At 37.8% G+C, this 17,440-nt stretch overlaps 1 protein-coding gene and 1 long non-coding RNA gene across 4 annotated transcripts in view; both read left to right on the top strand.

The window, feature by feature from the left end:
• alk (ALK receptor tyrosine kinase) overlaps positions 1-17,440 on the top strand; it is a 479,320-nt gene that overhangs the window by 89,654 nt on the left and 372,226 nt on the right. The gene's annotated exons all lie outside the window — the stretch shown is intronic.
• Positions 9,453-10,113, top strand: LOC310727972. The gene is made up of 2 exons (XR_014534146.1): positions 9,453-9,675; positions 9,948-10,113. It is a non-coding gene; the product is annotated as an uncharacterized lncRNA (long non-coding RNA).

The raw sequence follows: 17,440 nt of genomic DNA, 5'->3' as shown, positions 1-17,440 counted from the left end.
ACAAATCTCTGGGTACGGCCTAGACACAATAAAGCCTCATTACTGCCACCACACACCTAAAAAAAAATGTGTTTAAAATAAAATGAAATTCCTTTGGACACTACTGACACAAAGCGAATTGGAACAGTCTACATTTTATCAGTTTTTATCTGTAGACTCAGACATTGCCATTGACCTGACTATTGATTCCTCATATATGCCCTGAGACTTCGCCATGTAGGTCGCCGTGAGCAGTGGTGGACATTAACATGACAGTAAATGTAATTTGTTACTGTGCTTTTCGCATATCTGTGATTTACTCAACCATTTCCATTTGGGGAGACTTTTCATTTAACTTCACTACATTTCAGAGTCAAATATCTTACTTTTTACTCAACTGCATTTTGCACATCAGTCGTTTCTTTTTTTTTATTCAAGAGTGGATCAAAACTTAACGGGTCAAGCACGCAGCAAGCCACCAATCAGGGTAGAGCACGTGCTCTGTTTTAAACTTGTTTTAATTGCCGCTTGGCAGTGACGGATTTAGGCAGAGACGAAAGATGATGTCACAGGGAGTCTACGAAAAAAAAATTTAGCGCTCTTTTGTGCAGTCACCTCAATTATTATTTCCACCATCCGGAGAAGTACCATCTCACTCATACACTCAGAAAGGAGAGGTGGGGTTTGGGTGATGTCATGTCATGTCAGTAAGGAGATCCAAATTAAAATTATGGATGACAACTCATCTCGTTATGAGGATAATAAAGGCTAATGCATTTAATAAAATAGGCTAATAACTGTATATCATTATTGCACTGCATAGTATTTAGTTGATTAGATTAGATTCAACTTTATTGTCATTGTACAAGGTACATGTACAGAGCCAATGAAATGCAGTTAGCATCTAACCAGAAGTGCATAAGAGCCTATTTACAATAGATAACAGTAGATAAATAAGGTATGATAAATGAGGTTCATATATACAAGGATGAGGGTGAATAATGTACAGAAGGTGCAGTAGGTAATAATATATTGTACATATAGTAATATACAATATACTGTGCATATCATAATGTGTGTAGCAACAAAACAATTATAATCGAACAAGTCTAGTTGGATTGGAGTTAAACAGGCACCTATTCATTTGGTAAACTTTAATTGAGGTGATGTCATTAAGGTTTTCTGTGATTGTACTGAATAGGTCCTGAACTGAGTTCAATAAGGGAAATCTCCAGTGCAGCCTAAAAGGCTAAGACATATATTATAAGGATATAGATGTTGTATGTATCTTATGGCTACAATTAGCCAAGGAGTTGTATGTTATTACTTCTAAGGGTTCAATAATCTGTGTACGATGACGCGTGTATTTAATCGTGCAATAAATGCATTTAGGGTGATATTTATACATTAAAAGCGAGCTTTCGGAAATATATCCAAATTTGTCGATTGCAAAAAAGGAGCTTTTCAAAGCTGAAACTAATCAATAGGGAGACTCTGGGTCATGGCGTGATTCACCCAGGCGTCATTCGAGCTAGAACCGCCATTGTCGCTTGGTGGTATTTACTTAACGCTAGTACTGGTCTATGCCCTGATACTTTGTATATGATACTTTAACCCTTGTATATTCCCTGAGCTACGTACCTGTCTGTAAATGTAGTTTTCTGTTCTTTGAGACTTTGCCATGTAACTTACCATAAGTTATTGTCTATTTGCCATAAACCCAAATGGCAGTCCTCATCTATTCTCTGAGACTTTCCTATAAGCCTGAACATCAGTCCTTGTCTATGCCCTGAAACCCAGAGCCTAAAGTTTAAAAACCAGTGGTTTTATTTGATTTTGTATTTGGTGCTTTGATGGCGCTTGATTGGTAGGTTGGTCCTGCCAAACATTTTTAGAGTTCACTTACACAGTATGCTTCAATTGTTCAAAATGATATGTTGTGTGCCAGAAATGGAGAAAAATACGGTCTAGGAGAAAGTGCAGGGTTTTTTCACGGAATGTTTGTGACTGTAAATAAAAATCACACTTAGAGTTCCCCTGGGCAACAATGCTTCAAACTTTGAAGTCAATATCAGTGAAGCTCTGTTGGTTTTTTCGAAAAGCATTGGAAAATGTATTAAACATTTAATTTGCCAGTTTAATCAGGTTGTTTCCAATTTTGTCGTTTATTTTTTATTTTATTTTCTTGAATTATTTTACCCAATTTCATACACAATCACTGATCATGGTATGAACTCTACAAGAACTCTGGAGCTGTGCTGTGGTATCTAGCACAAAGTCTCAGCTAGCATGGTGACAGATGTTAGACTGAGATCCGGGAACTTTGGAAGGAACGCCTTGAGCTTTTTGTCATTCCAGAACAATTTCTGGCGTGTTGAAAGGAATATTCTCCTGCTAAGGAAAGGCAGAAAAAAAACATTGCTATGAAATACTTGGTCTGCGACAATGTTTAGATTGTGGAACGCCATCTTTGTGCCATTTCTTCCCCTTGCAATAAGATCATCAATCATCAATCACATCACCTGTCTGTGGTTTTAATAGTAACACAGTGATAAATAATATATAATGTGTCTAATCCTATCCTGATTACTAGACCAGCACAGATCTTAATGTCTTGAATTGGAACATTCAAAGCTTCTTAAAACCCAGACAAAAATAGAAACTAGAAGTTTCCTGCATTTTGTATTTGCATTTTGTGTTTGTACTTTGTAACACATGTAGAAATCCATCTATGCGTGTTTTTTCTATAGGAAATAAATCTTTAAAAAAATAGCTATTCTTCTTCTTCATCTTCTTCTGGTTCATGATCATTAAATTAGTTATGACTAATGCAGTAACCACATGAAGAAAGCAGTTCCAGAGTACAATCTTTAGTCGCCTGGTTCAGGAGAAAGACATGATCGAGTAACAGCACTACGCCCTTATGGCAGTTCAGTGATTTGGGTCATGCTTCACATAGATAATGGTGTTCACGAAAAGAATGTGACTCATTTATTTTTGCTTGTTTTTCACCAAAAGCCGAAAGCTTGTAATGATATGACAATGATATGAAACTTTTCTAGCTTTATGTAAATGCATTTAATGTAGAGACACCAGTATCATTATGTAGTATAGAAGTATGTTGTTGACATTGTTTTTTTTGTATGTTTTTTTTTTATTTTTTATTTTTTATGTTTTTATTTTTGTGACTCAGCTATGGGTATTTTCAGACACTACAACGAAAAACTTTTTTTTAATATTTGAGTTTTTTGTAACTGCATCAAAAGAAAAAAAGAAAAGAAAAACAAAACAAAAAGGATGGTTGAAGAGTGTGTAGCGTCAGACTGGACAATATGATGCTTTTGTACAATGCATTATATCTAACATATTATATTTATCCAACCATTTGGCATGAAAAACAGTGATGCATTTAAACTGAAACAGTTAAGGAAAAGACCTACATTCGATCACCAAAAAAGCTGTAAAAAAAAATGTCCAGTTTTATAAGTAAAATCACTTGCTTACATCAGCTTTTATTTACTTCTGATTAAATTGCAGTTATAAAAAAAATGCATTTTTAAATATTGACAATATCCTAGACACTGATAAAATGACAATATTTATTATGATACTATGTTCCCTATTTGTCTAGTGGTTAGGCTGCGGCGCTCTCACCGCTGCGGCCCGGGTTCGATCCCCGGTCAGGGAACCAACCCCAGCCATTAGGGTTGCACAAGCCAGTGCACTCTTAGTGCCGGTCCCAAGCCCGGATAAATGTGGAGGGTTGCGTTAGGAAGGGCATCCAGCTTAAAAACGTGCCAAATCGAACATGTGATCATGAATCCGGATGATCTGCTGTGGCGACCCCTAATGGGAGAAGCCAAAAGAAAGTTTTATTTATTATGATATTATAATAAAGTATAGTATATCATTATATTATACTGCCCAGCTTTAGTGTAGGGCTAAAAATGTGTATAAAATAAATGGATATAATAAAAATTAAATAAATGTAATTGTATTATTTGCTTAAAAAAAAATAGATAAAAAATAGTAAAAAAGTGTAAATCAATTATTAAAAAAAATAATAAAATGAAACTTTGAGGACACAGCACTCAATATATTACCAGATCATTAAAGAAAATATTAGTTAATTTTTAAAAAAAAAAAATTTTTTTAAATTAATAGCTTATTTGTTTGTCATTGCAGAACATTTCCGAACACACACCATGTTTGATTCACTTTTTCTGTTTGGGTTGATTCCAGATTGTATCCTCACTGCAGTTAATTCGCTTGATCACATGATTATAAACAGTGATTTAGTGTGAGTCTTGTGTAAGGAAAAAGTCTGGTAAAACCTCAAACATGAATCAGAAACAGGTAGTTGGTATGTGTAGCAGATTTTGCATATTTACTGTGAAGTTAATAAGAAAGTTTGTTAAATAGCATAAAAGTGTACAACCCCAATTCCAAAAAAGTTACACAAAGACACTGTGTGTAAATTCAAACAAAAATGCAATGATTTGCAAATCTTATAAACTCTTATTTTATTCATAATAGAACAAAGAAAACAAAGTTTATAGTGAGGAAATGTACCATTTGAAGGAAAGAATGAGAATTTTGAATTTAAGGGCTATAAAAAGGGGTATATACAGTGAGGAAAATAAGGAATTTGAACACCCTGCTATTTTGCAAGTTCTCCCACTTAGAAGTCATGGAGGGGTCTGAAATTGTCATCGTAGGTGCATGTCCACTGTGAGAGACAATCTAAAAAAAAAATCCAGAAATCACAATATATGATTTTTAAACTATTTATTTGTATGATACAGCTGCAAATAAGTATTTGAACACCTGTCTATCAGCTAGAATTCTGACCCTCAAAGACCTGTTAGTCTGCCTTTAAAATGTCCACCTCCATTACATTTATTATCCTAAATTAGATGCACCTGTTTGAGGTTGTTAACTGCATAAAGACACCTGTCCACCCCATACAATCAGTAAGAATCCAACTACTAACATGGCTAAGACCAAAGAGCTGTCCAAAGACACTAGAGACAAAATTGTACACCTCCACAAGGCTGGAAAGGGCTACGGGGAAATTGCCAAGCAGCTTGGTGAAAAAAGGTCCACTGTTGGAGCAATCATTAGAAAATGGAAGAAGCTAAACATGACTGTCAATCTCCCTCGGACTGGGGCTCCATGCAAGATCCCACCTCGTGGGGTTTCAATGATCCTAAGGAAGGTGAGAAATCAGCCCAGAACTACACGGGAGGAGCTGGTCAATGACCTGAAAAGAGCCTGGACCACCGTTTCCAAGGTTACTGTTGGTAATACACTAAGACGTCATGGTTTGAAATCATGCATGGCACGGAAGGTTCCCCTGCTTAAACCAGCACATGTCCAGGCAGGTCTTAAGTTTGCCAATGACCATTTGGATGATCCAGAGGAGTCATGGGAGAAAGTCATGTGGTCAGATGAGACCAAAATATAACTTTTGGGTCATAATTCCACTAAATGTATTTGGAGGAAGAAGAAGGATGAGTACCATCCCAAGAACACCATTCCTACTGTGAAGCATGGGGGTGGTAACATCATGCTTTGGGGGTGTTTTTCTGCACATGGGACAGGGCGACTGCACTGTATTAAGGAGAGGATGACCGGGGCCATGTATTGCGAGATTTTGGGGAACAACCTCCTTCCCTCAGTTAGAGCATTGAAGATGGGTCGATGCTGGGTCTTCCAACATGACAATGACCCGAAGCACACAGCCAGGATAACCAAGGAGTGGCTCTGTAAGAAGCATATCAAGGTTCTGGCGTGGCCTAGCCAGTCTCCAGACCTAAACCCAATAGAGAATCTTTGGAGGGAGCTCAAACTCCGTGTTTCTCAGCGACAGGCCAGAAACCTGACTGATCTAGAGAAGATCTGTGTGGAGGAGTGGGCCAAAATCCCTCCTGCAGTGTGTGCAAACCTGGTGAAAAACTACAGGAAACGTTTGACCTCTGTTATTGCAAACAAAGTCTTCTGTACCAAATATTAACATTGACTTTCTCAGGTGTTCAAATACTTATTTGCAGCTGTATCATACAAATAAATAGTTAAAAAATCATACATTGTGATTTCTGGATTTTTTTTTTTTAGATTATGTCTCTTACAGTGGACATGCACCTACGATGACAATTTCAGACCCCTCCATGATTTCTAAGTGGGAGAACTTGCAAAATAGCAGGGTGTTCAAATACTTATTTTCCTCACTGTGTGTGTATGTGTGTGTATATATATATATATATATATATATATATATATATATATATATATATATATATATATATATATATATAAATATATATATAAATATATAAATATATAAATAAAATTAAGGGAATAAAAAGTTTTTAGGTTAATTGGCAACAGTTAAAAAATATGGAATGTGGAGTATGCAATAAGAGTAGAGTAGATTTGCAAATTATTGCTTTTTTTTTGTTGTTGTTTACTGCTTTGTTTATTTGTTCCAACTTATTTGGATTGGGGTGGTATTACACAAATATACTGTACGCTTGACTGGGATCCCCCTCTTACTTACTTTACAACAGCGCAGTGCACATGCTCGCTTAAAGTGTGTGCCAGTTCAGACCACTAAAGCTTTAATCACTTTAGCATATGTTAAGATTCAGGCCTTTTTTTTGGTTTTTGTTTTTGTTTCCTCTCCTGTTTTTTCAGTTGTCATTTCCCTCAAGAGTCCCTTTGTTCTCAGCTACTTTGATTCAGCCTTTGATTCATTTGTGTGTAAAGATCCCTTTGTTTCTCTTTAGTCTTTGTGGAGTGACTTGTTCAGGTTAGCGATTATCAAGCTGTTTTGTGCTTTTGGTTCACGTTTCATGTTGTCCCAGTTTTATTATTTTTTTTATTTCTTATTTGCCCCGTATTTATGTGTGAAAATGTACCAAAAGTAAGTACACCCCTCATATTTCAGCAACCATTTCAGTATATTTTCTCAAGGGACAAGAAAAGCCTGCCAAGAGTTTGCTGAAGACAACCTGTCCAAGAGAATGAAAAACTGGAACCATGTCATGTGGTCTAATGAGCCTAAGATAAACTTGTTTGGCTCAGATGGTGACCAGCATGTGTGGCCACGCCCTGGTGAGGATCACCAAGAATGATGGTAGTATCATGGTCTCTGGCTGCCTTCAGAAACTAAACCGAACTGCAGTTTTACAACATAACAACCCTGAATACACCGTCAAGATGACAACTGCCTTGCTGAGGAAGCTAAAGGTAATGGAGTGGCCAGGTCTCCTGACCTGAGCCCTATTCTGCACCTGTGGCGCATCCTCAAGCGAAAGGTGGAGAAGCACCATGTGTTTAACATCCAGCAGATTTGTGATGTCATTATGGAGGAGTGGAAAAGGATCCCAGCAACAACCTGTGCCGCTCTGGTGAATTCCATGCCCAGGAGGATTAAGGCAGTGTTAGATAACAATGATGATCACACAAATTATTTACACTTTGGACACAGTTTTGACATGTTCACTTAGGGTGTACTCACTTTTGTTGCCAGTTATTTTTACAATAATGGCCGTATGTTAAGTTATTTTCAGAAGACAAGCTGCACATTGACTCCTCTAAAATATCTCAAAGTTTTATTTTTAAAGTATTGTCCCATGAAAAGATACAGTTTCAGCTTTAGCTGTTTAGCTTTAAGATGCAAAAAACATCTCCAGAAAAAAGAGACTATAAACAAACAGAAATATCATCTCAAATGAACATTTTATTACTTACATATACAGTAAAACCAGACACACTACAACATGGAGGAAAATGCTGTTTTTGGCATTACAAATAAAATAGAAATCGAATCGAAGCAAAATTTACAGAATACAATGTAGCAAAAAATATAAAACATTATAAATATATAATAATATAAAATACAAAAAACATAAACTAGGAGAAATATAATAGCATCAACAGCTGTTTCATCTTTAATGTTTACACAGACATTTTTTTTCTACCAAAGGTCTGTTTCTCCATCAGCATCGTTCCTGTTTCCCAAAGCTACACAACCAGAAGCTTTACAGGGAAAATGGTACTTTTGGTTCTGTTCTTCTGCCTCCGACTGATTTGTCAGTGAATTCGGGCTCAGACATGACAGAGAGTCTGCCGTTGTGTTCACTTTGAGTTCAACCTTTTGGAACAGTTGAAAGCTACACCTCCTGCCTGAGTCTGCCATGTGTGCGGTGATATCAATCTAAGCTAAACTTGCCGAGGAAGAAAGCGATCCCAGTCTCCACACGGCTCTTAGTAGTGCCGTTTTAAGCTCGGCAACAGCTTTTTACCGTACGTTTTTGTAGGGTTAAAAAAATAAAGGTGAGTGCAATAGCTTGCATCAGCCAGACATTTGAAATGGAGAGAAAAGGAAATGTATCTCTACTTTAACAATGTATCACCATAGAAATAGCATTTTAAGATTTCAAAAAACGAAACATATCCAGAGAAAAAATTCTAAATATAATGCAGTGCCCAGCAATCTAGTCATTCTAATAGCTATATAAGAAAAAAAACTAGGATTGTGGGTCCGTCAAAATACTGATCAGGGTTTATTGAAGAGTTTAAACCTGGAGAGGTCAAAATACAGGCATAGAAATAACAGCAGAATATTTACTGTACTGTATTGTTTATAAAAGTTTTGCGAATTTACGCCTTGCAGTAAAATCTGGAACTGAAATGGACATAATTAGGATTATATGTCATTAGGCTCCTTTTCTTGCTTCTGTGACTAATGACTTCTTTACCCAGTTACAGACTTTTGGTAGGGAGAACCTCGGTTGTGCCAGATTCTTTATTTGTTTTATAATAATAATAACGGATTTAATGAGGTTGTGTTCAGATTTTAGATTTTTTTTTTTTATGTTTTGTTGTTTATACTTTTCCACAAATCGAATGTTAGTCACATACATGACACTACACACGATGATATGCAGTAAAATGTGCATTATGGCTATTCCATGCCATAAACATACAAACAGCTATCAGGAACCCAAACCAAAATACTAGGTCAGCCACAGCCTTTTTTAAATGGTTATGTTGTTTTAACCAGGGTTCTGTATGTAGCTCTATGTTGTGTGATGTAGCTCTGTTATTTTTATGTAGCACCAGGCTTCTGGAGAAATTTTGTCTTATTTCACTGTGTCAACTATAAAAGCTTCTTGACTTGATGCCATGCCATCATGTAACCCCAAATAGCACAGTCTCAGCCCATTCTTGTTTTCTATATAACTGATCTAACATTTGTGTAAGTAAGCTATATACCGTATATTTCGGACTATAAGCCGCTACTTTTTTCCACGTTTTGAACCCCACGGCTTAAACAACGAAGCGGCTTATTTATGGATTTTTCCTGGGCTTTTCCCAGTTTCACAAACTTTAAGCCAAAAAACTGAACCCCATAACATTAGACCAATGAAATTTCCGAACGAAAAAACGCACCTCACCCGAGAGAAATACAGTGGTACCTTGACCTACGAGTTTAATTCGTTCCGTGGACGAGCTCGAATCTCAATTTGCTCGCACATCAAATCAGTTTTCCATATTGAAAATACTTAAAATGGCATTAATCCGTTCCAACCCTCAAAATGACACCCCGTTTTTATGTTTCATGTTATTCAATTGGAAAATACATTTCTATATAACAAATCTTGTATAAAAACATAATAGATAGAGTGTGTAAAGATATAATAAGGTTTTATTCAGTGTAATTTCCTTGGAGATGAGACTATTTGAGCTAACGAAATCGCCAGTGGGGGTGTGTGTGTGTGTGTGTGTGTAAGGGGGTAGAGGCGATAAGCGGAGGCGGAGGGAAAACTCGTTTTTTGCTATCACTCCTGTACACTAGGTATCCCAAAACTTAAACAAAGAAGAAAAAGTAAAAATTTTAATGTTCTCGAGCTCGTACCTCAATTTTTTGCTCGCGTAACAAAGCAAAAAAATCGATCGAGTGACCGCTCGTACCTCGAAAAACTCGTACATTAATGCACTCGTAGGTCAAGGTACCACTGTAGTTGTGAAAGGAAGGAGGAAGACAGCGAACAATGACTTACTTGGTCGGCTACTGTTTAGATACAAGCCGTTGTAACGCGTTGAGTCTGGGTGAAGTGAGAGCTCGCTAACTCCAGTTACAACAGAAATCATATAAGCACAGACAGGTTTCCAAAACTCGTGCTTTTTTATTTTTCTTTGCAACAGCATTAAGGGTTAGTCAAAGAAACTTAAAAATGAGCATCAGAAAATAAAAAGGACATAATCCTCAGTCTCCACACGCGCAGTAATACCGGAAGTATGCAGTGCCGGTCTTTTCCCAAAATACCGCTATGCTCCTAATAGAAGCGCAACATATTTCACCCGTTACACCGTGTGTAACGTGTCTTTCGTTAAAGCCTGTGTAAAGTACATTAGTGTAGCGGCTTATAGACAGGTGCGGCTTATTTATGTTAAAAAAATAAATATTTGTCAAATTCAGTGGGTGCGGCTTATATAAGGGTGCGCTTTATAGTCCGGAAATTACGGTAGGTCTTTTGCCACATGCTCTCACTTATTTACACAGTGTTCATATGCTTGTAACCCTGGTTCAAACCTGAAACAATCACAAAATGCCAAATTTCTGTTTTTGGAAACTTGGATATTTATGTTCGTGATATGCGAGACACTCTTAAATTACCTTTTTACATTTTATTTCATTTCTTTTTTGTTTGCTTGTATCAGGATTAATCCAAGAGACAGCATTTCCCACAAGCCACTGAATCAAGGGACGTGTTTGTTTTTGCACCTGATTCACATTTCACAATAATTAACATGTGTATGTATACTCAGTTCATTGCACTCTTTGTCTTTTGTTTGTTGCATTTCACAGTTTCTAGTTATTTTAGATTAGTCATGCTCAGATTCAGGGTTTTCTTCATGTTTGTTTCATGGTATTTGTTTTTTTTTTTTGTGGATGGATTTGGACTGCAATGGTCTACTACAATGGCTCAGGACCACAGGTTGCATAAACAATTCTGCATTTAGGCACCTATCACTAAACTGTATACCTTACAATGATGGAACTGTAATGAATGGACAATCATTGCCACCCACATGAGGACAGGTTCCCTTTCGAGTCCAGTTCCTCTTAAGGTTTCTTTCTCATACCATCTCAAAGAGCTTTTCCTTTCCACAGTCACCACTGGTTTACTCATCAGGGAGAAACAATTATAAGGAACAAACCTATGGGCAATAAATGTATACTTTTTATTATACAACTTTATAACCACTTTATTTTTTATATAATGTGCATTGTTAAAAGCGCTACACAAATAAAAATGAATTTAAATAAATTTCTGCACTGTTTGCACAGGGGATGGACATTTCTCCACATGTGGACCTGCTTCCCGGTTTCTCGCTCCTCAGATAATGTGGCCACTTTGGTCTTGCAATTCAAGTTGGCGAAAATGCATCAGACTAGTTTGGGAAGGAAAATGGTTTTCTTATATGCTGCTAATTACAATCAATAGACATTTACGGTATATGCAGTGTTTTTCGTTTGCCTTGCTTGGTTCCCATAACTATCTAAAGCTATCTCTGATGATACATGTGTGATTTTTAGGATAAAATTCCATCCCTGCCATGATTTTCTTATTAACAGTGTTGGCATCCAACAGATTAGTATGCAAATAGGTGAACCTTACACTTTGTTTAAACACAGGGACTTCGAGTCAGCCTATGTAAATAAGAACATCTGGCATGGCCCTGTTCCTGTTTGAGGTATGCATGAGTTGCGACTGTTGTCTAAGGCATAGAGATGTGTGAAGGAAAGGGAGGAGAGACAGACAACATGCTTGACTTGTACATGAAGAGATGAATCATTTGGATTACCTGACACCCCGGGGTAAAAGCAGTGGTGCTTTTAGCAGCACACGAATGGCAGTAAACCTCATACCACCTGCCAGACTGCCACAACAAGTGACGTGTGAATAAGTCGCTTAAGACGCTTCTTCTCAGACGTTGTTGCTGTTTAAAAACTTGTATCTGGGTTTTTAACCCGTTGCTACAACTTGCTTTTCTGGATTCTCAGCAAAAAAACTCAACGCAAGTAAAATCCTCCCATCAGAACCCCCTTTGAAGGCGAATACACACAATAAGGACATGTCAGGGGCACCTGACCTTTTGCAACATATATGGTTCTTTCCCAAACTATTACTACAAAATTGGAGGCACACAATTGTATAGGAGGTTCTCAAATGTGGTATCATTAAATTTTCCCTTCACTTGAAGTAGGAGACTCAAACCAGCATAAGAGTGTTCCTGTGCCCAAAGCCAGCTACAACAAAATGTGGTTTACATGATGTAGAGTGAAAGATCTTGAGAAAGATCTTGCTTTGACCTTAGTCCTATTAAATACATTTGGGATGAATTAGAATCAGAACCTGACTTTACAAATGCTCTTATAGCTAAATTAGCACAAATCTACACAAGCACACTCCAAAATCTTATAATACATCTTCCCAGAAGAGTGAAGGTTATTATAACAGCAAATAGGGACTGAATGTGGAATGGTATTTTCTAAAAGCACATACCAATCTTATGGTCAAGTGTCTACAAACATTTGTCCTAGTTTTGTTTTATTTAGGTGAAATACAGTAGGCAATTGCATTTATGCTTTTAATAGAAACCACTTGCAAAGACAAATGTGCTGTTTGCATGTACACTGTTGGCATTGAGCCAAAATTTCAGTAAGGCCGATTTGAAAAGGAGTCCAACTAGCTTTAAATAGGTTTTAACAATCTTCTATTTGGTTTATTGTGATCTTGAAATGCTTTATAAATTTGATGATGTTAAAGATAAATCAGCCTGCTTAGATGTCTTTATTTGCACTGAAGTCACACCGTATACTGAGGTGCACGCTGCTGGGGCTGCCGCCGACTGCTTTTTCACCTCCTGAAACCTTTCTTTAGTAGCCCTTAGAGCTAGGTCTGTAGCACGACAAAACTCTCGGACATCGTCAGTGCTCGTACTAGCTCCCTCATCCAACTCCCGAAGCAGGTCAGCCTAATACGCCTGTAGCACAGTCATAGTGTGCAGGCAGCCAGCGGCTTGACCCGCCGGCATGTAAGCCTTGCTCACCAAGGTCAAGAAAGTCCGAAGGGGCTTAGTGGGCAGTGCCCGGGGCCTTGAGGGATGATGGATCACTCGGGGAGAGATCTCTTCAACCTCGGGCATTGTCCCATAACCACACTCATTCAGTCCTACCACATTAGCATATAAGGAGATACTGAGACTGAAGAGGCGGGCCGAGTATGGGCTTCAGGACCTGGACATCTCAGTGTGCATTGTGGGAGAGCGTATGGGTCGAGGAAAGGAACGCCATGACAGGACAGTTTCAGAATCAACAAAATTCCTTTATTTTATATTTTTACTCTGTGCTCAGTGCCTCAGTCACACGTTCTCCGGCACACACACCCCCACACATCCTCACGCTCAGCCTTAAATGCTCCATCGGATCACTGCAAGAGAGAAAACACTCATAAATCAGAATTCCCTTCAGGTGAGGCATTCCCGTGTCTACCTGCTCCCGGCCTCGCCCTCCATTCACAAACCGGTGCTCGACCCGCCCCTGCTGCCACATACATGTCTGGGGAAAAAAAGCGCTTGTCCAACTTTGCTCAACAGACGCTGTGTTTGTTTTTCATCTGGCCAAGTAATATCTAGCTTGGCGACAGCACGAGTCACCACCTCCAAAAGCTCTCCTTTTTTTTCTTACCATGCCTACCTGCTGAACAGACACACAGAGCGCTTCCTGATCAAACAGAAGCTAACCGTGTCTCCACTGCGTGTGCTTTTTGCTTCCTGGTCATGACGTCACCCCACCAGTGATGTCGCGCCTTTCTATTCGATGGATTAAACACGTGATTCAGAGCGTGGACAAGCTGAAGCGTTCCCAAAGCGTTGTTTGGCGCAGCTCGATTTCCCTCAGGGACTTTTGAGAAGAATACGATTTAAAACAGTGATATTATTAATCAGAAAGGTTATGAATCATTTCTATATGCATAGTATAACTGTGAACTACAGAGCTGTATAAGCAGTGCTACAGTAAGTGTGTTGAAAGGATCATCAGTCTTATTTCAGATTTTATTGCTGTCATTTTCAAGTGAAGCTATTGACAGCCTTTTATTTGCCTTTTTTTTTTTGCCAACGGCAATAGTACACTGTCCATGCAAGATATTCTCTAGGCTTTTTTAGAATGTCCATGTGTTCGCAACCGAGATGCTTAATTTAATTTTGACTCCAGTGCGAAAAAAAAGAAAGCTGAAATCTTGCTCTCTAGACCAGCTTTTTACTTCCTGGTGCCCTTATTCTGGATGGAATACTCTTTATAAACCACTCGCTGCCCCTGAGGATGGATGAGTAGCCTCAAGATACATGTGACTGCTATGGAGGGCTCCAATTAAGAAGCATGAAGATGGACTTGGATTTTAATAATAGAATAGAATAGAATAGAATGGAATAGCCTTTATTTGTCACATATACATTACAGCTTAGTGAAATTCCTTCTTTGCATATTCCAGCTTGCTTGGAAGCTGGGGTCAGAGCGGAAGGTCAGACGTGAGACGGCGCCCCTGTAGCACAGAAGGTGAAGAACCTTGCTCAGTTAGCCAAGAGTGGCAGCTTGGCGATACCAGGGCTTGAACCCCAAACCTTCTACCTACCACTCCCCCAAATAATATGAAGTTTGCTACAATGGCTTTGGACTACAGTTTGTATTTAGGGCTTCATCAGCGACCAGTTGACAGTCTCAAAAATCATAAAACTATAATTAATGAATATCCAGAGGTGGATGGGTTTTCTTTTGAGTCTGGTTCCTCAGATCACCTCAGGGAGTTTCCCCTCACCACTATGACCTCTGACCTGATTATTAGGGATTAAAATGATTGGATTTATGAATTTAAAATGTATACTTTTTTTAAAACTGTTTTGGGACTATTGCTTAAAGTGCTATACAAAATAAATTAAATTGGATTGAATATAGTCATCTAATAGGAACAGTAGGAATAGGAATAGTCAAAAAAGAGAAACAGAAAGTTTTAAATGTTAATTTATTGTAATCTAATTTTAACAAATACTTTATAAATATGACTACATCAATTTATTAATTTCTGTATTTGTTTTAGGAGTCTGTCAGCGCATTTCAATACTATTTACTTCTCCATATTCTTCGCCAGCCATCTCATCATCTGTGAAGTCTCAAACGGCGCTTGTCCAACGTGCCTGTCTCTGGCTGCTAGATGGTTTCGTGATCGTTCATGCTAAATGAGTTATTATGTGTGCATCGTAATATCGCAGTAAATGTATAGTTGTCTATGGATACTCAGGCTCTGCAGTTGTGTACCAAGCCTTAACTGATTAGTGGATTCATCACCACAGTCCCTGCACAATCATCCGATTCACCCTGTTTCTCGCCGCCGCCGTCGTCTGATAAATCAAATCCAGCGCCTCGAGTCTCTGTGTCACTTATAAAGAGTGATGTGACAAATAAGGCACCCTGCTTTGCAGTTCATCACACTGGAAGTCAATGATAAACAGTAATAGAAAAGAAAACACCACTGTCAAGCTGACAGTGAGAAAGCTATTTGTCATAAATGATGTGAGGCTCCAGATTTTAGCTGGATATCTTCAGCTTATAGGCAGAGGAGCGGCTAGATTGTGCAGTTGGGTTACAGACAGTCTGTAAACAGGACTGTAAAAAAAAAAAAAAAGCCTGATTTTTACCCTGTAGGAGATAATCTTTTTAACACTGACTTGTGCAAAAAGTTCTGCTAGAATGTGCGGTATAGCATATTAAAAACATTATTCATTTTGGTTAAAAATAAAATAATAATTAAAGTAACCATGTATCTTTAAGGGCTTTGACACTAGCAGTTTAGTCTAAAACAGTGCATGTTCACATGCAAAATTCAAAATGTAAGCGCTTGCTTGTGAACTGCTCCCATCCCTGAGAGTTTCTGTCGAAAATGGACTGGAACTGTGCAGCGATTCTTGTGAATGTAGACAAACTCAGGTGTGAACTTGTTCAGGGAGTAAAGTAATCTGTGCACGTGTTTTAGACATGATTTTCATTAGTTTCAACAACTCGTGTATCGTGAATTACTTGCAATCAACTGCCTTTTCTTGTACGAGGTGGCATCAGAAAGTTTCCAGATTTGCTCTGTTTAAAGGAAAGTCCCCATGCACAGCAATACAGCGCTCCAAGCGTTCCTGCTACTTCTGTAATGTGTCCGGGAATTTCACGTTTGCTCTTTGTTTTAACTTGCCGTCCATTATGAAATTACAGACGTGGTCAGAACAGTACCAGTTTGCACCATTTGTCTCAAAACTTTTGGTTTTTACATCTAACGAATTGCAACATGTGCCACATGCGTCTCACTCAGCTGCACGTAATTGCACTAAATAAATAATTAACATTAGTGGCATTGTGTTCTTCATTTAGTGCGCATTGAGGGAAAATCAAGTTGCGGGAAAAGAGGGCTGGAGCACTTGCACTCGAATTTAGGCGTCAGCAAGCAGTGTACAGTGTGAAAACACCTAAAACGACCTCTGGTTTGTTATTCAGGTGAGAACAGAAATAGAATGTTAGTAATCCAAACTACAACCTCAACCACTTTCTGTCATGTAAAAATGAACAAGTAACAAAATGAAATATGAAAATACAGACTGTATTAAAAAAAAAAAAAAAAAAAAAAAAAAAAAAAAATCAATAACAGGGTGTTTTGAAAAGAAACAGAATTACTGCTGACTGATTTTTTTTTTTTCTTTTTTTTTTTTTCAATATTAGTACAACCATAAAATGTTTCCTTCATTCACCTGTACACTAACATTTTTTTTTTTGACTGGGGGAAAAAATAAATACTTTTTTTCTCTTTATAGTTACAACGTGGTGAAAGTGCTAAAAAAAACACGTTTATTTGTTCATCATAAAGCATTCACGCCCTCATCACACCAGCCTACGTAAAGATATTTAATTCTTATCAATTATTCAATTCTTATCAACAAATTAGGAAATTCAGATTCATAATATACACACTTATAAATCTCACTGTTGGAACTGCTGTTTTTGCTGTGCTGTTAGAGAAAATGAATCAACACCTACTGACAAATTAAAAAGCAAAACAGTGCTATGGGCAAACGTTTCAGGAGCTGTTGCAGTAAATTTATTAAAAGCATTTTATATATATATATATATATATATATATATATATATATATATATATATATATATATACACACACACACACACACACACACACACACACACACACACACACACACACACACACACACTAGGGGAGCAGCTTTCCTCTTGTGGAGATGTAGCTACACGTTAACTTCTCGATTTTCCTCTCAAATCATTAAATAACTCTGCTGTCCATCATCTCCTTTCCGCTTTGCTGATCCTTAAGTC

The sequence above is a fragment of the Silurus aristotelis genome, assembly GCF_946808225.1.
Source record: "Silurus aristotelis genome assembly, chromosome: 6".
Lineage (NCBI taxonomy): Eukaryota > Metazoa > Chordata > Actinopteri > Siluriformes > Siluridae > Silurus > Silurus aristotelis.
Note: the sequence above shows the minus strand (reverse complement) of the source record. Positions and strands in the feature narration are given on the sequence as shown.